Raw genomic sequence first — 25,896 nt, forward strand, 5'->3', positions numbered from 1 at the left:
CCTAATATAAAACAGAGGCACATGAGCACACCGAGAACAAGCCTAGAACAGAATGCTCTGTATAAAATAAAGAACCAGCTGAACATATTTCTAGGATATTAGGCATATCAATGTCTTGTTTTCATGCTGTACAGAACAACAATGCATTTGGGACTGCAACTGACAGTTTTTCTTATAAAAGTAAAATGTCCAGCATGCGGGCTTGTGTATAACAGGCCTGACTGCCATTGGTTGTGTCTTTAGAATAACGCACTATATGCTACATAAGACTGATTTCATGGTGTTAACTTTGCTACCCCTTTCCACAAGTGGTTTATTGTGAAGGTTATGTTTTCTTTCAGACAAATTTAGGGTCAATCTTTGCTCATGTAGGGCTACTGATTTTCCGTGATCACAGAATTGCAGAATTAGGCATTCGGAATGGAATTTTGCATTGTTGTCATTTTCTCCTGTTTTTTTTTTTTTTTTGCACTACACCCAGTCAAATTGAGTTAATTCATCCTATGACTTCACTCACACTTCTCTGCTGAAATTCAACACGGTGGCTGCACCAACAAAGACATGCAATGTTTCAGCAAAAGACAGAGCTAAAACATGTTCTGATTATCTATGTGTGCATGGTGGGATACTGTTCTGCAAGTTTTTCTGTCATTCCATTGATTACGTGCAAATCAATATCATTAAAGTTCATACTGCCAGTCATAAACACGTAGAGAACAAGAAAGCAAATTTTGCAAAGCACTGCATTCTTCTATGTTGAAAAACTTAGACCTAAGGTATTGCGCTCCAGACGGGGTTTTCCCAAAGTAAGCTAGATTAATTGCCTATTTAATTATTGTTTGGTTTATTTCTACTCTATCTGCATTTAATAAATCTAGAATTTATTTTCTTAATTAAATTATATTATCTGAGGATGAAGACACGAAGCTCAAAGCTATTTTTCTAGCTATATGTTCCTTAAAGGAAATTGTTTGCTTTACTGTGCAAAGGATGTAGTCACACTACACTACACACCGTTTGTTTACTGAAGACATTCTGTCTGGAAACACACCTCTTGTTAAACATACCAAATAACAAGAAGGCAAAATTAGCAAAGAAACAATTGGGAGGACTAATTATGCATTTACATTAAAAGGGGCGCTATTTCAGTTACAATCAGGTGATAGACAACACTGAACCCGTGTAGAGCAACGGCTCAGTCAACTCGCTTATTTTATCAAAGTGTTTCATATTTTATCCTGGTTATTTTATTGCCAGTAAAACTGTAAACTTAATTTGTGGATTACTGTAAATAGGATTACTCTCACATTACATTGCTGGAATGTTTCCAAACTGTTTAATAATAATAATAATAATAATAATAATAATAATAATAATAATAATAATAATAATAATAATAATAATAATTCAGTGCTCTACATGTGTTTTCTGAATAGTTGTAATATAATTCTTAAGCTTTCCTGCTTATTTTAATGCCAGCAATGAGCTAAATAATGTTTAGAAACATGACATGCTTGAAGTGTCTTCAGGTACTTACTATTTCAGCAAAGAGAGTCTGATAGCAAAGTTTGGTCTTTAATAAAATGAAAAAAGGAAAAATTTGCCATTATTAATTATTAATAAGTTGATACAAAATGGGGGAAAAAAACAGAATTGGTCATTTTTGAAAAAACAGAATTTGCTATTTCCTAGAATGGAAAATCATTAGCTATACTCATTTGACCATAGGACAAAAAACAGGGCCCTTGATCCATGATTGTTTTTAGGGTTACAACATGTGACCCAAATACTTTTCAAAGTTCTGAGTCGCTCTTTTTCTTGGGCGAGTAACACTTTACCTTAGAAACCTTGCTGTCTTCAATTCAATCCACATTGCCTTGGTTGGATAACCTACTTTCTAATAATTAAGGCAGTCACTCCCATTTCTGGGGTCACTTCCTTCAACAGGAATTAATTTAACATTAGTGCATCGTTATGTGGTGCCCTATTTTCCACTGAGCTTTAATGATAAGGCATGACTTATTTAATTTAGTAAGGTCAAACAATTATGCTATAATGAGCTATTTCATATTTTCATTTTCCCCTAAATTAATTTTACAAAATAGTTTTCAGAATTTTCTGGGGACCCCCTTGTGTACTCTGTGCACATCCCCAGGGGACCCTGATTTAAAACAACTCGATTAAAAGACTCATTTATTAATCTGTCAAATGTATAACTTTGCTTTTTTTCAATCACTCTCGTCTGATAAAGGGCAACAAGGTGTTTCAAACCAGTCTGAGATTGGAAACTTAACTAGGTTTGGCTGAAAATATCAAAAACCTGATTCAAATTATATTTCTCCTGACTGTTCAATTGTATTATTTTTCCAGACAAAACCAGCCAACTGCAAAGTCAATACTCCATTGAACATTTGATGTTATCAAATTAACACTAATTCAGGAAAATGGTTTTCTGTACAATTTCAGCACAGTTGTATTTACCTGTACGTGCAATGCAATGTCTGACTGCGCTAAAGTACAGTATCTCGTTGTTGCTATAATATATGATAGACAACCAGTTTACCACACAACGCCATTTATCTTCTTTAGCATATCACCACACAGTATCTCAGGTGCAATTATCTGAAAAGGCTTAAAGTTTTGAAATTGGTCTCACAGAGATATTAAAGCAACTGTATTCAACACTGGTGCGAAAATGTCGATGGGCTTCAACGTAACAGGTCGTCTGTGTCATCCTTCTGTAATGTAATATTTTTACATTGTATTGCTCCAGGGGAATATCCCAGCCTCACTAAAATGTTGGCAAATGGCAGCATAATTTAAATACACAAGAAGAAAGGTTTGTTCTGTCCTGGAAAAGTTGCTGCTTGTTTTGTTTCTGGAACGGGTGGTGTAAAGTTGCATCAGAAGCCTTTCTTATTTACATAGCTCCCTGCTGACCAAAAGCAAACACTGGCTCTTTGAAACCTGCGTAGAATGTGCTCTTTCCCTGTAAGGTTAACTGTGTTGCTAGGCACAGAAGAGCAAACAAACAACCAATCAGTGAATGAAAAGAAAACATTTCAACAATGGAAGTCCAAAATCCATTTTTGTTTTTTGAGTGACAGTTTAAAGTTTTCTCATCAACCAAACAACTGATTGATATAATTCCAGGCTTCTTAAGAACAATCAAATTGTTTGTTTCTCATTTTGTAACATTAACAGTGTTTTCTCCTATAAAAAACTAAACAAAACTGTAAAATGGTTTTGAAATATGGCTACATATTATAATATTACTGGCCTCTATGTCACAATATATGCAACTGAATCATTCTTAAAATCATGAATTTCTATTAATTTCATAATATTTAGCTAGGCCCAGATATTTTGTAATTATCATAATATAATATAGCATTGTATATATACTGTAAGTAAACCTACATTATGCACGCAATGACACGACATAGAAAAAAACAGCAATTGCCATAAATCTTATCTGGAAAATAATCTAAAAAAAAAAAAAAAAACTATAAAGCAAGCTACTGTACTTATAATTTGCTGTCTTATAACAGGCAATATCTGAATCACTTACAGTTGTGACTAACCCAGCATATATTAACATGAATTCATAGTTTGGGTTATATTAAAACTACAATAGGTCATAGGAGAAATTGTAAATATATATATATATATATATATATATATATATATATATATATATAGGATATATATATATATATATATATATATATATATAATATAACGTTTAAAAAAACAGTTTATAGTTGCTCATTTTGTTATTCGCCCTGAATTAGTTTCATAAGATCAGCATGCAAATTATAAGCTGTGCACAATCTATGAATGGTAAAGGCTAATACAAATGAACGTGTTGTCATGACTGAGAGAAACCTCAAGCAGGAATCCTCTGAGACACATGTTCTCACGAGACATCACTTTATTAATGATGCTTGCTGAGACTTGTGATTCTCCTCAGCACACATTCAGAAAAAGGAGATGTCAGCATCCCCTTTGCTCACTAGTGCATTCTCCTAAAAACCACTTTTTACTACAATATTACAATATGACCGACTAGGCTGTCACATCCCTTTACTGTCCTGGCAGTTTGTTTGCTGTCCCCCGCCACTGAGCTGTCACAATAGTGTTGAACAGCAGTAGAATAAGCAGCTTCCCCTTGACCTACATAACATGACATTTGACATCCATATTGTTAAATGTGCAGGTCTGCAATCTGACATAGTGTGAATTATATTACAACAACCTGTGAAACTCTCAAAAGCCATACCCCCCACCCCCACCCCCGTATACCCGTTTAACAATTTAATATTTACATATTTTTTTATGTTTTGTGTAGTGAGGGCATTAGACTTCAGAGAGTCATATTGGAAAAACAATACAAGTATCACAATTACTAAAATAAAGGTAAACTGACAACTTGAAGACTGTGTTGTAACTGAGGCAGATGACTTGTAATTGTTGACTGATTTGTCTAATTTGCTCGGCCTCAAACACAAAAAGCAACACAAACCTAATTTTTTTTATTTAATTTGGCAAGCTGTTGAAAAACAGCCAAAAAATTTTTAATAAAAAAGTGAAATGTGACCAGAAAGTAAACGTGACAATTGTGATGTTGTAAAGGTATTTTCCATTTATTAACTCACAGTTGCATAGGGGGCAAGAATACAGTTTCATAACAATACTACTGGCCATTTCACTTCAGAAATTCAGCTGTCAGGAGTCTTTGCAGAAGCAGTCATTGTAGTTAAAAAAAGGAGTAATGAGTGAATTCAATAAAGTGTATTAACAATAGGATATTAAACAGGTAAGACACGAACTATTCTGTAAATGTATATGCTCTGAAGTATCCCTTTCATTGTTTTACAACAATGGAAGATTTTGTAGTAATTCATTTATAAAAAATAAAATAATTCGGTATTTGCAAAGGCCACTTAACTTCTTACCTAGAAACTTCTAATAGCTTAGTTTGTCCTTACATCCAGAAAATCCATGTTTTCCAGCCTCCATTTCTATACATTTATCATTTACCACACTGATGACAAGTGATGCAAGAAAAACAGAATTCTTGAGTACAATAAAATGCAATAAAATTAAATAAAAGTAAGGAATGTTTGGGAACAAGAAGAGGCTGTTCAGCACATCAAAGCTCATCCCTTTTGCCCTTACCAAAGGGAAAACCAGGAACATACTATAGATTGGACATTCACTAGTGCTGATAATGTTATTTATCAGTGATGGTAATTGTATTGATTTTGTTCCAACATAAAAAAAGAGAAAAGGCTTTTTGGTTATCTTCCCAGTGTGTAACTAAAGAACCTCTGACAAGACAGAAAAGCGGTATTTGTCTCCATCAAATAGATTCCTAGCATCCCAATTAATGACTTGGTCTGTATAACACATTAAAGAAAAATAATAACCATTTAATTACCTAAACCGGTATCTATATAATTTCTTACAGCACTTGTGTCTGATTTGATTGGTCTAAAGGTATCAAAGGATCTCAATTTCAAATAATTCATTTGATATAAAACTAATAACATGTTTATATAGGGTGGCAGGATGCCTTCAATGTCAAGTGTCAGATTTATAAGCTTTAAACGTAAACCCTGGGTAATGCCATTGTGTATCTGAAAGTGAAAGGTGCTGGCAAGAAATACAACAATATTACTGATGCTGGTAAAACAAAGTCTTCAGCATGACCTTTCTCTTGGAGTTTTACACATGCCAGAGTCCGTAGTAGTTTAAGATGTCTAAATCTTGATGGTTCCTGAGGCTTACTCCTTGCCATTGTTCACAGCTCTTTTACAGTCCAGCTCATCGTTTGCTGTGCCCCTCTAGGCCATCCCATCTTCCTTTATTTTAAGCTGTACACTCGGACAAACAATACAGTGGAATGAGAGCCATTCCTACATGGAATAGTTGGAGATATGGACATTGCAAGCCTAAAAATAAAGGTCTGAAGAAATCAAACTGCTGTCACTTATCTATCAAGTTTTCTGTAATCAGCATTTTTAATTCCAACCCAACCATTTTGTCATGCACTTTTCTCAATTAACAACCTGTATACAGTTCACACAATACATTTTGCAATGCATAAGCTCAAAACGGAAATCATTATTTTTATTCTTGATGAATTACAAGGCTACGCCAAGAGGCTGCCTTGTGCGTTAACATACAGAACCCCAGTAACAAGTACCTAGGGCTTACAAATTGAGGGGGAATGCACTTCTATACCTGTGTTGTAAGGAACAACTGGGAAGCTACCACTACTTCCAAAGCCAGGGTTTTGATCCACGTCATTCAGTCTGTAGAACCTAGTAAAGGTATGGATAGTAGCCCACACTGCTGCATTGCTTATGTCCTTGGCAGATGCACCCTGGAATAGAGCCCATGAAGTTGCCATGGCCCTGGTGGAATAGGCAGTGAGCTTTTCTGGAGGGGGCAAGTTAGCCAGCTCATAGACAGCCCGGACTGTGTCTGCTATCCATTTGCACAGCCTCTACTTAGACAGGGCTTCACCATGGGATTTAGCCCCATAGCAGACTAAAAATTGTTTGGACTGCCTACAACTTTTTGTCCTGTCAGTGTAGTATGCCAGGGCCTGCACTAGGCAGAGCGGGGATGTGGAAATAGGTGTCTTTGACAGCCGCCATGGTGAACCAGTCGTCTGGCCTGATTGACCTCAACAGCTGTTGCATCGTCAACATTTTGAAACTCCTTCGGCTCAGATACAGGTTGACCTGTCTGAAAGGTCGAGGATTTAATCTGAGGCCACCATCTCACTTGGGCACAAGGAAGTACCTGGAGTAGAACCTGGTCCTCCAACTGGAAGGGGTCTATCATAAGCATCATGCCCCGAAAGGGAGGACCATACTGCAGTGAGTAGTCGATTTGAATGGTAGTAAACGCTCAGATGTCTGTGGGGCACCGGCGCCAGTACACCAGATGGCCATCTGAAAAAGGGCCCTGGGCCTGTGGCAGTAAACTCTTAGGACTGCTGCTCAGCTTGTAGTTTGGACTGAGGCTGCTGTCTCTGCACAGGATGGCAGAACCTATTAAAGCCTCTGCGGTGAGCAGCCGCAGGCCGTTTCTGACCATCACCTCCCGCAGCAGGCAAAGCCGGCTGTGCTGGTCTTAGAGGCAGCTGGGGACTATGGCACCAGCTTGCCGCTGGTTTGTGCTAAATTTGGCGTCTTGAACAAGGTGGCAATTGAAGGAAAATGGGCCAGCCTTCTTCACATCATGAGCCTTATATAAGGTGTCCATCGATGGGGAACTGCAGAAGCTGTAGCCGGATGACCCCATCTCAAAAAGAAAATCCGGGTGAACTGGGAAAGGTATGGGAAAGGCGGTAGGCTCATCCTCAAAATTCGACTGCCTTGTTTTGTCTTTTGTAGGCCAAGGCATTTGCCAGATTGCAGTGGCCCTCTTGATCAGTGGTAGAAGCTCTGCCAACAGGGAGAGCTTAGTTGATGGAGAAGTACGGTCAGATTCCACGTCATCCAACGGCAACTGTTCGCCCACCTCCTCAGAGGTGGTGATGTATAGCAAGTCCTCCTGTGGCCAATTTACACTCGTAGCCCCCTGGGCCCCAAGGGGACAGGAAGTGCCAAATGTTTACGCAGTAACTGCGGAATAACTGTTCCTTGGTGGGAAGCAGCTGCCCAGAGCTTTTCCACCTGCTCCGAGTCCACCAACCGGTTGAAATGGTGACTTCTTTTTTTTCCTCGGGGGAGAAGTTTCTAGGTAAGGACGGTACCGGTGCGGTAACCTCGGTTCTGGTTCAGTACTGGTACTGTACCGGGTAGCGAATGGAGATGGTCGCTGATCGCGGTAGCACTACAGTATGGGTCTGCTGGCTCGCCGTCACCATGGATAGCAGTGTAAAGGGATGCCCACATGCACAGGCCACTGGAAAAACTACTCAGTCAATACCACACATGAGACTGAGGGAAGCCTGCTTGTTAGGGTTACTATCAGCCTTTTCAATGGTGGCAAGATACCGTGGATGAGACTGCAAGCATTCACAACCGAAGTGCATATCTTAATCCTGCACAGCACTGCTGAGCCTAGCAGCTTTCCACATAGTATCTGTAAAAAACACAGAAATATATACACAAGAGAACATCTTCTCCACATAAACAATTACAGTCAATAATATAAACGTCTAGTATTTTAAATGAGAAATAAATTAACTTCAGCCGGAGCTATGCAGCCTGGTGGGAGAGCACAAAGTCAGCCGACTTATGTTGCTGGATCCCTGGGAAGGAGTGACTCAAGCCACTGGCTTCATGCGGAGCACAATATTGCAGTGGACAGAGCAAGAAACAGGCTGTAGTGCACAATATACGCAAAATTAGTAATACTAACACAGTGCAATAATACTGCTTAATATTTGCTAGCACAATAATTACAAGAAAAAATTAGATAGGCAACAAGTACTTATCTGAACCAGGCTCTCCTGTCAGGTCAGTCTTAAAAGGAAAAATGGCGTGGAAATCTCTGAGCGCAGTACTGTTATGCCCGCTGGGGTGGGCCATGACTGCGTCACAGGCTCTGTGAGCAGCTTTGATATATCTTATTCAGGTTTCGGGTCTTTAAGAGGTAAATAGCCATACGGTAATGGTAAAGGGAATCTCTTACCTACCAACCTAATGCTAGAAACATGGGTCGGGGTACAGCAAGCCAACAATGGCTTCAGTTTATTGGGGAGTCATGCATGTGGTATTTGACATAAGTTTAGAATGACATTAAGTGTTAAACACACTTTTTTTTGTATCAATGAAAACAAACCCCCACCACTCCTTTAACTGAAACTATCCACAATGTATGCTACTGTGTAACACTACAGTTTGACAAAGAGTAAGAAGAATATCAAATGCTGGAAATATGTTACACTATTGGAAAGGTCATGCTGCTTGTTATTGCAGTATGGATCAATATAAATTGAGCTTTCCAAATTTCACCTGTCAGTGAAATGTATTTACACTGCTTAAAAGCTGAAGGTATTTGGATGAGGTCTTTAGCCAAAGGAAACCAGCCATAGGAGAGCTGTATGAGGTGGGAGTGGAGGTTGACCTAACTAACTTTTCCAAAGGTCACAGGGATCTTATACACCTAGGTGAATAACAACACGGCACTGTACATCCATCTGTAAACTGATGTTTAATGTTAATTTTTTGTTGTTGATGAAAATCACAGAAAAGCAAGTTAAACTTACTACATATGAAAACTCAAAGGCTGAACACTATTGTCAGTTGTTACTTCTTAATTATGGTTGCAACACAACCATACATAGTTGACTTAATTTGATGTAGGAATTAGTAGCATGTCAAATACTAAGTAAGTTGCACTTTCATTCATCTAAAAATCTCTACTTCCATTTTCAGGTTGTATTGATCATTTTACGTGGAGATTGAACTTGTCCCCATCCTTCAACACCTTTCCTGCCAATAACTAAGCAGCTGCTTCCCCTAATGACCGACATGCTTTGCAGTCACTTAAAATTACCTAAGAAGTTCAACCGGCTACCTGAAAGTAAGGCATGCAGACTAAGAGCATATTTACTATCATGTGCTTTTTTCAAAACTGCACACAGGAGACCTATAGAAGGGAATGCATGCCTGGCAGATATATGGAACTATTCCAGTAGATGTATTGCTCACTTAGCAAACCTGTTTATTAAGCTTTTCAGAAGAATTTATATTTAAACAACTAACTAAATATCCACATCAAAAATTCCTGAAAATGTTTGGAGTAGGAGAAATAACAAGGTAATTCTTCAATATTCCACACAGTGTATATAATTTCTATCAGTATTATTGGACTAGCTGGCAATAGATACTGCTTGCGAGATACAGTTGGACAATCTCCACGCCCCCCGACCTCCGACCCCGGCTCGACCCCGACCCCGACCCCGACCCCCCTTCCCCCCCACCCCCCCACGATGATGCAATCAACAGTATTTTCTAGTTTAGTTTGTATCAGAGTAAGACCAATCACTGAACACATATATAATAATATTTGGACCATTTTGCATCTATATTATTGATTGAAAAACAGAGTTTACACATATGGGCCCTCCCTGGCCTTTTACATACTTTTACAATAAACAAAACTTCCATGACTGTTCAAGACGATGGTTTTCGTAATTTTGGTACGCAGGGAGCTTTTTACAAATTGAATCAGCATCATATTTACCCACCCCTATGAGGATCAACTGAACTAATGAGTAATTTGAGGTAACATGTCAGAATGTAAGAACACACATGCAAAAATACTTCCGAGGTGTACATTAACTAATACCTTTTTTATTTAAAGTCTTGTCCTTACGGTTCCAGTCAAATTTTTCTGCACAGATTATGCATTAGGGAAGATTAAAATAAGTAACAGATCATTTTCTTAGTCAAGGTTATCCTTTACAACATATTAAAGTAGCTGTTCTGGTATAGTACCAAGAGAATACTGAGCAAGGTTAAAACCAATGACAAACACAATCCAATTTGTGGAAGACTCCGCCAGCACAACACAACTACAGAAGAGCCAACAAAGACAGCTACCATCAGTAATCAATGCTATATGACTTCAAGAATTCCCAAAGCTTCTTCTGACAGTTTTTCCAACCTAATCTGTGAATGTTGTTGGTAAAAGCTGAATTAAAGCAGCATATCATCAATCTTGGATGCCACCGATTTGAATAGATACTGTGAACACCTGAAAGAAAGCACAGCTTCCTGTGGTTTCACACAAAGAAGAGAAAACAGCTTTTTCCAATCTTTCTGGGTTATTTATTCCAGAAAAACGCAATATCCTAGTCTACATAACAGCACTCAAAACAAATTCCAGTTCTTTAAACAATCTTAAACCACTGCAGACCTATTCAAGAAAATGCAAATATAGTTTGAGGATTTTCCTCATTATAATTTTAATGGAAGTGAAAATTGTTTTACATACAATATCTAGAACTTAATTTTCTTGTTGTTTAAACTTTATTGAAAACAACATGGTTTACATTACATGCAGGTCTTTAAAATTCAAAGTGACAAAACTACTCAGATTCCAACAATTAGCAGTGTTTGAAAATATTATAACACTATACGTACTGTTCCTGTGGTTTGGCCACCTTATATCATGGCATTGCAGGAGCATTGTGCTTGAAGACTGTGTGACAAGCAGGCAAAGTATGTCTTCACAAACTTATCACAAGCCAGTTACCCAGGATGGAAAACGTCTTTCAATTATTAAAAAAAAATGTTCTAGGAATGAGAGGAACCTGGATCCTCCAGTAAAGCCCCGCCCTAAATCCTTTCACAGCCAATAAGACCCAATAGCATAACAACAGCCCCCCCCAAATAAAAGCAAAAACAAAATGAGCACAGAAATACATTACCACAGATTTAAAGGCAATATAATCAATACAGGGGGGTCAGCGTTCCCCATAAGCTTTTAAATACTGAGAAACTTGCCGTTTTGACTGAGAAAGAGTCAATTATCAGTGATAAAGAAACCTTCAGCCACGCAGTAACCCTTTTAATATATTTTTGATGCATCATACAATTTTGAAACAATATTCCAACACAAGTATCTCAACAATTTACTTAAAATTTAAACAAGACATTTATTGTAGTTCTGGCTCTGAATTTGAATCATCCTCTGGTCCTATACAGCGCTGTTGGTTGTTATCATAGATACAGACTGCATGCTTATCTGGTGGCCTGCATAAAATTGTTTTATACTACTGCATAAAAAACACTGGCATCTGCACTGCATTCAATTGTAACTATCTCTAGGGCTACTAATTGTTCCAATTCTTGGGAATACCAAATTCTGTTTTTCAAAAATGGCCAATTCCATTTGTTCCCACGTTTTATCAATGTATTAATAATTGATAATTAAATTTCCTTTCAGGATTGTATAGCTAAAAAATAGTTTTGAGCTTGTTTCTTCATCGTCAGAAAATATAATTCAATTAAGACATGGCCGTGGTTTAAAATTGCTAATTACAGCTTCACAAAAGGCAGGTAGCATGGAAAGAAATAAACTAAACAATAATGAAATAGGCAATTAATTTAGCTTGCTTATTCCGGGAAAGCCTTGATCACAGTACCTTACGTCTTACTTTTTCAGCATAGAAGAACGCATTGCTTTCCCATTGTTGCCATCTTATTTGCTTCCTTATTCTTTACATGTTTACGACTGGCATTATGATATTTAATGACACTGACTCGAACATGAATTACAGCAAAACTTTAAGAATACTATCGCACCATCCTCACGTAGATCAGATTTGTTTTAGCTCTGTCTTACTGAAACATTGCTTGTTTTTCAGCAGAATCACGGAGTGAATAAACTTGCAAAAAAAAAATGGAGATGGTGTGTCTTCTTCAATTACTATACACTTGAATGTGTATTTTCAACTAATGTGCTGACTACTTTTTTTACCATTTTGAAAACGCTTGAGATGATTTCAGAAATGGTCATTTTTTAAAAAGGGAAATAAGACAAAAAACTTCAAAGTGTGAGTATTGTGATTTTTATTTATGTTTACCAGAGTATTTACACTTCTAAATAATGCAGGAATATTGTGCTTCACTGATTTTAGTATTCAATTATACAACGAGTTAAAAACTGTAAAGTTCATGAGCAGCACGAGAGAATTGCCACATGCCTGCTTTGCCCACCCTGTACTAGATTCGCTGTTGTCCGAGCGGGCTCTGCGTTAATGTGATGTGCATTTTTACAGAGGGAAATCAGAGAATCAGTTGCAAGACAGACACAAATATGCTTATGTTAGTGCTTTGTAACAATGGTCTCAAAATAATAGGTTTACCTCGAGAGGCTGGAGTCTCAACTGAGGTTGATACTTGTGATAATAATTTGCAAAAGTTAGTAAACTGAGTGCAAAGGTTGTTGCCAGTTACTGCTTAAAATGCGCACATTTTAGCCTTAGAGCGAACCCTGCAGGTGGTTGACTGAGATATATAATGTTTTCTTATCGTTTGAAAAATCATTTAGCTCATATATTTTTACAAAGGAGGATACGGACAACATGGCCACGTCGACCTACTCCTATCCAGTTTTAAATAACTTTAGCATAACAGAGGCAGAAGTGTTAAAGGGACTAGGAGTTCTTAAAATAAACAAATCCCCTGGACCGGATGAGATCCTCCCAGTAGTACTCAAAGAAGTCAAATAAGTTATTTAAAAAAACTCTAATCAAGATCAGGCAACAGTCTCTTGAGGCAGGGGTTGTTCTGACAGACTGGAGAATTGCAAACGTAATACCAATCCACAAAAAGGGAGACAAAACCGAACCAGGTAACTATACACCGGTAAGCCTGACCTCTATTATATGTAAACTTATGAAAACTGTAATAAAATCCAAAATGGATAATTACCTATATGGTAACAGTATCTTGGGGGAGACAGTCAGCATGGTTTTAGAAAAGGGAGATTGTGTCTAGCTAACTTGCTTGATTTTTTTGAGGATGCAACATTGACAATGGATAATTACAAAGCATATGACATGGTTTATTTAGATTTCCAGAAAGCTTTTGACAAAGTCTAGCATAAAATATTAATTATCAAACTGAGCACAGTAGGGATTCAAGGAAATACATGCACATGGATTAGGGAGTGGTTAACATGTAGAAAACAGAATGTACTGATTAGAGGAGAAACCTCAAAATGGAGTGAGCTAACCAGTGGAGTACCACAGGGATCAGCATTAGGTCCTCTGCTCTTCCTAATCTACATTAATGACTTGGATTCTGGTATAGTAAGCAAACTTGCTAAATTTGCAGACAACACAAAACTTGAAGGTGTGGCAAACATAGTTGTAGCAGTAAAGGTCATTCAAAATGTTCTTGACAGCATTCAGAACTGGGCAGACACATGGCAGATGACATTTAATAGAGAAAAGTGTAAGGTACTGCACACAGGCAATAAAAATGTGCATTACAAATACCATATGGGAGATACTGAAATTGAACAAGGAATCTATGAAAAAGATCTAGGAGTTTATGTTGACTCAGAAATGTCTTCATCTAGACAATGTGGGGTAGCTATAAAAAAGGTCAAGAAAATGCGTGGATATATAGAGAAAAGTGTTGAATTTAAAGCAAGGGAAGTAATGTTACAACTTTACAATGCATTAGTAAGACCTAATCTAGAATACTGTGTTCAGTTCTGGTCACCTCGCTACAAAAAGGATATTGCTGCACTAGAAAGAGTGCAAAGAACAGCGACCAGAATTATCCTGAGTTTAAAAGGCATGTCATATGCAGACAGGCTAAAATAACTGAATCTATTTAGTCTTAAACAAAGATGACTATGCGACGATCTGATTCAAGCATTCAAAATTGTAAAAGGTATTGACACTGTTGACCCAATGGACTTTTTCAACCTGAAAAAAGAAACCAAAAGGACCAGGGGCCACAAATGAAGATTAGACAAAGGGGCATTCACAACAGAAAATAGGAGGCACTTTTTTTACACAGAACAAGATGGGCTGAATGGTTACCTCTCGTTTTTAAATGCTCTAATGTTATCAGGCTTTACACCATTTGATAATTCACTAAGTTATAGACAGTAAATTATATTGCTTCCATTTTCCTGAATGAAAATGTAAGCAATACAAATCAAAATGTATGCACTTCACAATACATCATTTACTATTTATTTTTCTATAATGAGATTCCCAAGGCACAAGTGGAGTTATTTATAATTATATGGTTTTAGTCCTATTTCTACTCTGGTTAAATCCAATTTCACTGGAAAACGGTGTTCAAATTGGGTAGACTTCTTTATTAATGTTGTGTAGCTATTTGTTAGCTACTGAGCCTTTTGTAAAACAATGGATATAAATGTCTTAAAGCTTCTGATGTTTAATTTTTTAAGAATATCATAAATCAATTAAACCATGTGCAGCATTAAGATTAAACACATTTGTGTAAAACACAAAATTTATTTTTGTTTAACCAGAAATAAGAATAAAATAAAACATACCCTATACATAATTAAGCAATGTCATGGCAGATGTTTTTTCTTGTTAAAATTTGAATCCATCTTCCTAGATTCATGATGTCATTTTTAAAGTGGCCTGTATTAACAGGGTCAACCTTTTTGAAGGTCCCCTTATGGTCTTAGGAGTAATCTTTCATCATTTTAGAAAAGAGAGGCCAAGAAAGCCATTATTGATTTAAAAAAAAAAAAACAACAGCATATCATTGATTGATCTCAGCAATTAATATTTAAAGTCGAGCAGTAGGGCTCTTTATTTCTACAGATTAACCAGAAGGCTTCTGGTGGTGTGCTACGCCAGGGGTCGATAAGTGTGACTTCAATTCCTGTTACACATAGTTGTGTAGGACACTTGACTTTACGGTCAGCCCAACTGCTTGAAATTGTACCCTTACTTCAAATGATATTCAGTGGCAATGCAAAGGCAGCTTCAATGACAATCAAAGGGCATTAAAAGTCGACAATATTACAGCTCTACTTGTATGCGTTATTAGTAAAATGCAACCACAGTTATAAAATATCCAACACAGCACTATAATGGTAATGGTACTAGTACCATAATAGAGTACCAGCTTGCTGTCCTATCTTTGCTGTTTAGACTCTGGTTCCCACTTGGCCAGTGAACTGTTAATATTTCTCAATAGCAAGCCACTGTTTTTTTTTTTTTTTTTATCAGAGCAAGTGGGACGCCTCTCTGGATTCTTAAGGATGATCCTCCTCATCAAACTGATGATGCTGGGTGCACTCTGAAAGCTCATGCTATGAATCTGTAAAGGTTAGAACAGGTCAACATTGGGATCATGCATACTAATTAAAAAAAAAAAAAAAAAAAACACTGCAAGAGGTACAATTACAGGAAATACTGTAGTGATTTTCTGTGGGGATTTACAGAGGATATTCCCCTCTAACACAATAAACTGAGAAGCTCAGTGTCAGTATCACAGCTATGGAGCGGTCATAGACTTAACTAGAAGACCAGTGTATGGAATGAGTATGCACTAAGCTACGAATGGTGGAATAAAATAATACAAAATGGAAAGACCTTTAATATGTAGCAAACTCAAACTTTGAGTAATTAAGCTGATTTTCTTTGCTTAACAGAGGATGCCAACAAGATTCCAGCCCCTAGAAGAGAAAGGTCAGTGGCTGTCCTCCGATCCCACCAGCAAGCCAACTGCCTCATTGTACCAGGGAGCTTAACAGAGGATGTCAACAAGATTCCAACCCCTGGAAGAGAATGGTCAGCATTGCAAGTGTCTGCACAAGTTCAACTGGGACCTTACCAGTCGGGACTGCTGCGTTGTGGTCTCACCTTGCACACTGTACAGACGTGCCTTTACCAGCTGATTATTAGCGGTGCAATCATCAACTAATTTCCTTATCGAATATCATAGTAAAATCGACAACAACCATGAAGCCTTGAAATACAACTGAAGCAATGCATGCGCTTGCTCAATAAAAGTTATGGGGATAATCATGACATTGTTGAACCTCTACAGAAATATTAACTACACTCACTTTTCACATCACTTCTTGTAAATTCTCAGGTGATAAATTTGATTACCTTGACAATTTAAACCAACACACATGGGATAGGCAGCACATCTTTTTTTTTTTTTAAAAAAAAGAGAGAGGTCCCCATAGAGCAGAATTGCCTTAATTTATTTTTCTGTCAACAGACTAATTATGCCTGGGATCTTGTATCCTACTCTCAGCATTGGGTTTATTATCTGAGGGATGCAGCAAACAACGGCATCATCAGAAAAAAAAAAAAATAGCTGAGATGCACAGCTGTGAATTGGATTACTCCCACCTTTTTACCCAGAGTAGGACTGAGGAATAATCGGATTATATGAATATTACGGGTCGCTAAGCATCTTTTTTGCAGCAATTACCAAGCTTTTGAGAGATAAAAGAGGGCATTTCTTTAGAGCTAGCCTAATCCATCAACCATTTAGCTTCAGTGAGAGAAAGTTTTTTTTTTGTTTTTTGTTTTTTCTCTCACCCCCTCTCTCTTCTACAAAAAAGGCCTGCTAAAGCGGTCTTTTAAAAAGATTGATTTTTTTTTTTTTTTTTTTTATTGGCCCACAAAGAATTCAAACTATTAAAAAGAAATAAAAATAAAAGCATGACAAAAAAAAAAAAGGTCTTAAATATACTTATTTTTTTTTTATTTTTACCGGGTCTTATGACATTTGAGAGCAGTTTTTGGAGTAATATGTGTGTACCAAAACTAATAGGCATATAGAGACACTGGTCAGTGTCATAAATAAACAATTTTACTGATATCACTTAGACAAAAAATAAATAAATAGGGATTGCGATTAGTTAATGTCAGCTTTAGTGATTGTTTACACAGTCAAAGATGGAAAATACAATTTGATCTCAACACTGCTCAAAGCCAGGCAGTATTTTATTATTATGAGCTAATATAAAACACAGCTTTTTATATTCCAATTAATCAGTATTAGTATGTTATTACCTTTGCTGTACATCATTAAACAATTCTAATTGATGTGCAAATGTATATGCTGGTACTTAATGCGATCTTTAGCTCAACCTTCCCCTTTTAGAAATACTCGCCAACTTCAATTATGTGCTAGTGTTATGGATTTCCAAGGTATTCCTGATGTGCTCAGCTGAACACAGGTCATTGCATATGATGTCTTTCATTTTATTTTTGAATATGCTCAAAAGAATTGATCTGAAAATCTGTGGCCCTGAGAATTAGCATTTCATTTGATGATTTACTGTTACATTACTTTTTTTTTTTTTATCATGTTGAACTTAGGGAGTAAAAAATGAAAAATATAATTATAAATATCTGCAATACACACTGTTTGTATGTATTTTTTTGCATTGTAATCCATTACAAATCCACACTGTATTCCTCCAATCCAAACAGCAATGCTCTTACTGGCTCAGCCACTCTGCTATTATCCGATTATTCTCCAGACCAAGACATGGTATTGTATTATTTAAGAAAATAACATATTCACAGACTTATCTGAATATTCTATCATGACGCATAAGGCAACGGAATACGTAATAACTCATATGCTTGTGTGTGTGTGTGTGTGTGTGTGTGTGGGAGGGTATTACTATCAATGTGGGGACAAAATTTGAAAAAATGTTCCCACAAAGACAGCAACTCCTGAAAAAACGATGTTGTGGGGATGTCCCCACTTTGTAAAACACCTTTTTAAGAACTAAAAATGCCTTTAAAAAAATTAATAAATAAATAAGTGCCAAAATATTTAGTTTATTGTCGACTTAGAAATAGTAAATAAAAATATAGTGAGAGACAATGAGAAGTCCCCACAAGTATAGGAATACAAACGTGTGTGTGTGTGTGTGTGTGTGTGTGTGTGTGTGTGTGTGTGTGTGTGTGTGTTTGTGTTTGTGTGTGTGTGTGTGTGTGTGTGTGTGTGTGTGTGTGCATGCTAATATATTCCTTTCTCCTGTGGGTTTTCAGCAGTTCAGGTTATGACAGATTTTATCATCTAGCTGCTACCCCGTGGTTCCCTTCCCCACGGCGAGGCCCAGGGTGAGCTTCCTGAGGATTTCATTACAGGAGGAGCCCCCCGCTGTCTGTAAAATGCCAGCTGCATCCTCTACAAGTAGCACCACGAGTAACATGCATGCTTCCCACCAGGATGTCAGTGTCTCTGAAAGTTATAAAAGATTATAGCTAAAAGGCTTGAGAGTCAAGAAGATACAACTCTATCTAAGCATGTAACAAGCAGTCTTTTATATACAGGGAACAAAGCTGAAGCCAGAAAGGGAAAGTTCTTATATTACTCTGTACAGTACGTAAAAAGTACAGCACTACAATCAGACACACAGCAGATTACTGTACAAAGAGGGCACTCATGTACAGTGAGACATGTTCAACACCAGATAAATCCTTAATTGCACATTCAGCAGTGTTTCCTATCTTTTAACGCACAAGGAGCTTCAAAATACATTCTGTTTATCCTTTTGATTCCAAAGAAATCACATGATGCGATGACCTGTCAACTCTGCTGGTCCAACCATCTTCATACTTTTAATATAGACCAGGTGTGGCCACAAGGTTTAAAGATCACTGCTTAAATTACTTACTTGGGAATCAGAATTGAAAGACAGTCCATTAGAACTCTACAGGCACCGACAGTGCCAGGTGTATTCCAATACAGAGAACAATGATTAAAATCCAATACTGGTACACGAGAATACTTAGTTATACTATAGGGATTGACTTATTTATTTATTTATTGTTCTCATCTGTAATAAATAATACAGTATGGGTTGGTTTACTAATCATGGAGTGCAATATGAATGTTAATCTGGGTCTGTGAAACAAACCATACAAGCTACAAACTTGAGATTTACAAAAGTATATCCTTCATTCAACTGTGCCTTTGCTGTCTTCAAATAACAGGTATAGCGTTCTCTTTAAAATAATTATTAGTGATTGCAAAGTTGCAGACTACCTGTGACAAAACATTTGCTCTAGGTATGGAATATAATGTCACTGTTGCATTTACTCCATAATTTTAATTGGAAGTTCAAATAATAACTCAAAGTTTTAATTATACAGCACTTCTTATACATTTGGAGTACACTGAACAGTTGCATTTGGAATCAACTTATAACAAAATGCCCTCTCCCCCATAAAAAAAGTAAATACATAAGATAAGTGGATTTAAAAAGTCTAACAATGGGCATAGATTGATTATTTTACAACAGTGTTTATAGCCAATCTGTTCATAAATGGAAACACATCCTTTTTATGACCTAACAGTTTTACTTCAGGAGCCTAAGCTCTCATCCTTTGTCTGTGATATATAGAGTTGCAACACAAAGATAAAGGCCATTACGAATCCTTTCAGCTGCAGGAATGTGTTAGCTATCTATGTTTCAGTAGAGACAATTAGCACATGCTTAATGAGTTAAGCAAGACTATGATATTAGTAGCTTTCTAAAATGTGTTGCAAGAAGTTCCATGAAATTATTTTTACTAAAATTGGCCAGTTTAGAAATTGGAGAAAAACATATATTGAATCCTTGGGGAGAAAGACAATGAGAAATTGCTCTTTAAATTGATTGGGTCAGAAGCTATCAAATTAATTTCTAACCCTATATCCACAGAGGATATTTTATTATAGTTGAATTAATCTTTTTTTAAAATCGGGCAGATTGGTTTTCAGTCTACAAACAGAAGCTGAGCTACATTTCCATCAAAAGCAAAACCCTTTATATATCTCTGTCAGGAGACTGCCATGGCACAATGGATGAGCTTGTCACCTGTTTGTCATTAGTACAAAAATCCTTCCTTATATCTAAACTCCCCTCCTGTCAGAATTCGACAAGACAGAAAATGAACAAATGGAAGGACACAAGAACAAAAAAAAAGTGAGCAAAGCCAAGATATTGCTAAGGGATACTTCCATTAAGCGCATACAAAAGTCTGCAAATGGAACTTAAGAAAAAATATATCTAACAACTGCGGAAACCTACTGATTGACTGGAAGAGTAAGAACAATGTCAGGAAGCAAACGGTGTTAAAGTCAGAGGCTGTTAACTTTGTTTATACAAAGAACTGACCAAATATCATTAGAGCCAATCGGGATGAATTCATATTGAGAATTTGTTATTTTATTTTTTAATTATTCCAAAGTACTCGCAGGTTGTGCAAGATTTTGAGTCTGATGTAGGCCATAGGGTACTTTAAACCTCTGACTTGTAAAACATATGATGGCTGTAATGGCTGAAACAGAAAATGATACAAAGTGAATCTAAACAAGAAGAAGAACGCATTAGTTAAGATACCACATATGTAACTCTTTAATATTCACAGAAAAAACGTCATTATACGATCCTTGTTTATCAAAACAGTTTAATTTCATTATCAGAACATCCCTTGTCCCAGTTAGTCTAGACAATAGAGGTTTTACTCTATATACACCATGTATAGATACCTCTGTGGGGTTAAGCTGTTACTTCGGACATTCCATATTAGGAGCTTTAAAAAAAATGGACATTTTGCAATTTATAGACAGTTTTGTTGTGGACAATGTCCATTTAATTCTGAGCAACAGAATCACTAGGAAATAATAACAAAAACACATGAAATGACAGACCAAATATAATTTACATCTACAAATGTGCTAATAAAGTCCTTGTTTTAGTATTTTGTTCTTCAATTATCATGAGACATGTACTCAAACACTTGCAAAGATATTTTAAACAAAGCCACCTGGATCTGAGTTTTGCTCAAACTAACCATAAGACTGAAGTAAAAAAAAAAGTAGTTATTTAACATTACTGTTTGAATATCACAGCCTATTGCCTACCCTGTCAGGATGTTGCCACCAATTACTCTGTAAAGTGAATATAATCTGCTAAACAGTGTATAATGCCTGCTTTTAGTGTGAGCTCTAAAAATACCTAGGGTCTGATACAAACTACTGCCTTACAGTTTGATCACTGTGATTGGTTGGAATATAAACACCAAGCCATTTGCAATTATAGCAAACCACTGCTTTTGAGCAAGTGGAGGCTTTTAAATGTAATGTAACAAGGGTAGGACAAATCACTGAATCTTCTGTTTACAAGCAAGAAGTAATCAGCTGACAGTTTGTTGTTAAATAACATATGCTGGCAATATGAGAGATAAAAATAGAAGGTGTTAAAATGGAGTTTGATACGTGCAGCTATGCCTGACCTCAAAGTTCATACAGAACCTCCCCTTCCCCCTTATCTAAAATTCCATGCTGTACTGGACCTATGACCTCAAATTGTTAGATAAGACAGCATAGATGAGCACATATATAAATGGATTCAACAAGCTGTCATGTCCTTGTTAATGTTAATTTGCCATTTTAAAGTTACTTTATAACCATCTAATTTCCATTTAAATTCCCCTAAATGGAAAAAAAAAGACTTGCTCAATTCATTGTGTAATTAGGAAAGCCTTCAATATCAAAGAAAACTTGAAAGCAATTTCTGCTTCTTTGTTCACTGTCTTTACACATGTTCTTCAGGCAACTGCCCTTCAGGAATGTGCAATGACAATGAAAATTACCTCCAACTTGATGGGCCAACTACTTGGGCGCAGTTAGACTTGCCGGTTGATCTATCAACAGAATGCCCATTTTTATTTACTTGCTTTATTATGGAAATCCTTAACCATAACCAATGCATTTGTTTTTAGCCTACATTAAAACAGAATTGGAGTCTGGATGGTGAAGATAATCGACAACACGACTACAAGGAATATATTTCTCAAAGTCTTTACAACAAGGTGCACTATGTTTTATAACATTTCATTGACAAGAATTGTTTAAATTGCACCCTGGGGTGAAAAGTTTTGTTAAAGAAGGGCCTTTAGGCCAGAGTTACTCCAAAGGATTATTTACACTGTTTGTGTTATTGTATTGTTTTCTGAGAAAGGAAATCTTAAACAATGAGTAACAAGATAGGGTTAGGATTTTACCAGAAAATGGAGCAAATTGCACATTTACAGCCTCAGCTTAATTCTAGTGGATAGATGCCCACATCACTACCTACCATCACAATGAACTTTAATTGGCACCTTTGCTGCTGCTCTCCAAGGGAGGCAAAAGATTAGCTGATCACTGGCAGAGTACAAACTGTGACACTGCTGCTTGCAGGGCCATGTCCTCACTGTGGATTAATAGAGGATTTCAGTCTCCAGTGCCATCAATCTGGCACCCATTCATAAGCACTCAATTGATCGAGAAGAAGCAGCCTACACTGCCTGTCTCTATGATTTACCCTACCCCTGTCCCATAACAACACATTTTGTGCACTACAAACACCTTTGTCAGGGAGTGTCATTTTGTAGCTCAACTCCAGTTAGAATATAAGAACATAAGAAAGTTTACAAATGAGAGGAGGCCATTTGGCCTATCTTGCTCATTTGGTTGTTAGTAGCTTATTGATCTCAGAATCTCATCTTCTTGAAGGATCCCAGGGTGTCAGCTTCAACAGCATTTCTGGGGAGTTGGTTCTAGACCCTCACAATTCTCTGTGTAAAAAAGTGCCTCGTATTTTCTGTTCTGAATGCCCCTTTGTCTAATCTTCATTTGTGACCCCTGGTCCTTGTTTCTTTTTTCAGGTCGAAAAAGTACCTTGGGTTAACATTGTCAATACCTTTTAGAATTTTGAATGCTTGAATCAGGTCGCCATGTTGTCTTCTTTGTTCAAGACTGAATAGATTCAATTCTTTTAGCCTGTCTGCATATGACATGCCTTTTAAACCCAGAATAATTCTGGTTGCTCTTCTTTGCACTCTTTCTAGAGCAGCAATATTCTTTTTGTAGCGAGGTGACCAGGACTGAACACAGTATTCAACTCCCAGCTCTTTTCATAGATTCCTTCTTCAATTTCAGTGTCTCCCATATGATATTTATAATGTACATTTTTATTGCCTGTGTGCAGTACCTTAAACTCTATTAAATGTCATTTGCCATGTGTCTGCCCAGTTCTGAATCTTGTCTAGATCATTTTGAATTAACTTTGCTGCTGCAACAATGTTTGCCACTCCTCCTATTTTTGTGTCATCTGCAAATTTAACAAATTTGCTTACTATACCAGAATCCAAGTCATTAATGTAGATTAGGAATAGCAGAGGACCTAATGCTGATCCCTGTGATATTCCACTGGTTACCGTGCTCCATTTTGAAGTTTCTCCTCTAATCAGTACTTTCTGTTTTCAATATGTTAACCACTCCCTAATCCATGTACATGCATTTCCTTGAATCCCTACTGCATTCAGTTTGATAATTAATCTTTTATGTGGGACTTTGTCAAAAGCTTTCTAGAAATCTAAATAAACCATGTCATATGCTTTGCAATTATCCATTATCGTTGTTGCATCCTCAAAAAAATCAAGCAGGTTAGTTAGACACGATCTCTCTTTTCTAAAACCACATTGACTGTCATCCAGGATACTGTTACCATATAGGTAATTTTCCATTGTGGATCTTATTATAGTTTCCATAAGTTTGCATATAATAGAAGTCAGGCGTATTGGTCTGTAGTTACCTGATTCGGTTTTGTTTTCCTTTTTGTGGATCGGTATTACGTTTGCAATTTTGAGGTCTGTCGGTAGAGACCCTGTGTCAAAGACTGTTGCATGATCTTAGTTAGCAGTTTGTAAATAACTTCTTTCATTTCTTTGAGTACTACTGAGAGGATTTCATCCGGACCAGGGGATTTGTTTATTTTAAGAGCTCCTAGTCCCTTTAACAGTTTTGCCTTGGTTATGCTAAAGTTATTTAAAACTGGGTAGGAACTGGTTGACATGGGGGCATGTTGTCCGTATCCTCCTTTGTAAAAACTTGTGAAAAGTAATCATTTAATATATTTGCTATTTTTTTCTTCATCTATGCTTTTGCCATTTGTATCTCTTAGACATTTAACCTCCTCTTTGAGTGTTCTCTTGCTGTTGTAATATAGGAAAAAAAAACATTTTGGAATTGGTTTTAGCCACCTTAGCAATGTTCATTTCTATCTCTCTCTTGGCCTTTCTAACTTCCTTTTTGACTTGCGTTTGCAGTTCCGTGTACTCTTTCTGTGTACTTTGTTTTTGTCCCTGTTAAATGCTCTGTAAAGTGCCTTTTGTTCGCTGAATTTTTTTTTTTTTTTAATTGATCTATTAAACCATTTTGGCAATTTTGTTTTAGATTTAGATTTGTCTATTTTTGGGATGTAATTGTTTTGCCCTCTAGTACAATATTTTTTTTAAAAAAAAGCAGCCATCCTTTTTCTGCAGATGTTTTCTCTATTTTACTCCAATGTACTTCTGCTAGTCTCTGTTTCATACCTTGACAGTTTGACTTTCTAAAATTGTAAACCTTAGGTTTAGTCATCACTTTTTTGGTTCTAAAAATCACTTCAAATGAGACCATGTTGTGGTCTGAGTTTGCCAGTGGTTCTCTGACCTCTGTTTTAGTTATTCTGTCTTTGTTATTTGAAAAGACTAAATCAAGGAATGCCTCCCCTCTAGTTGGTGCCTTGACCAATTGCATTAGGAAGCAGTCATTTTATATGGGGAAAGTTGAAATCCCCCAAAGTATGGTTTCTCCTTTGCTACACGCATTTCTAATGTCTTTGTATAACAGATTATTTTGTTCGTCATCTGAACCTGACAGTCTATAGCACGCTCCTATTATTGCCCCTAGAATTTTTGTCTGTTATTCTGACCCATATTGATTCGGCTTTGTTTTTCAGATTTAACACCTGGGCTTCAAGACTGTTTCTTATGTATAAAGCTACCCCTCCACCTCTTCTGTCCTGCCTGTCTTTCCTATACAGTGTATACCCACAAATATAATATTTGTCCCCATCACTCTCAAACAACCAAGTTTCTGTAACACCTATCATAGTTACTTGTCAGTGCAGTAGCTTCAAGTTCTAACATTTTGTTTCTGATAATTCTAGCATTTAGATAAATACATTTAATGCCTGTCTTACCTGAGTTGTTTCCCTTGTTTTGATGTGGTCTCCTTTCTGTTTTTGTATTGATTTCTCTCCCCTTCCTTTCTAGTTGAAATGCTTCTGAACCTGCTTGAGGATCTTTTCTCCAAGTAGATTGGTTCCCTTTTTATTTATGTGCAGTCCCTCCGCCTATATAGACAGTCCTTGTTGTAGAATGTGGTCCAATGATCAAGATAGGTGAAGCCTTCCTGTGTGCACCACGTCTAAGCCATGCATTTAGATTAATTATTTCATTAAATTATTTCAATTTTAATTATAAAAGTAAAGCTATTTTGAGCAAATCTAAACAGTAACATGACAAATTAAACATTTAGGAATTAGCATAATTCCCTACAGTGAGGTAAAGCAGGT

The 25,896-nt window shown here is 36.7% G+C and overlaps 1 protein-coding gene across 2 annotated transcripts in view; it reads right to left on the reverse strand.

Annotated features, from left to right (window-relative positions):
* The window catches only part of LOC121297123 (teneurin-2-like), a 483,736-nt gene that overhangs the window by 189,055 nt on the left and 268,785 nt on the right, over positions 1 to 25,896 (reverse strand). The gene's annotated exons all lie outside the window — the stretch shown is intronic.

This window comes from Polyodon spathula, chromosome 22 (assembly GCF_017654505.1).
Source record: "Polyodon spathula isolate WHYD16114869_AA chromosome 22, ASM1765450v1, whole genome shotgun sequence".
NCBI lineage: Eukaryota > Metazoa > Chordata > Actinopteri > Acipenseriformes > Polyodontidae > Polyodon > Polyodon spathula.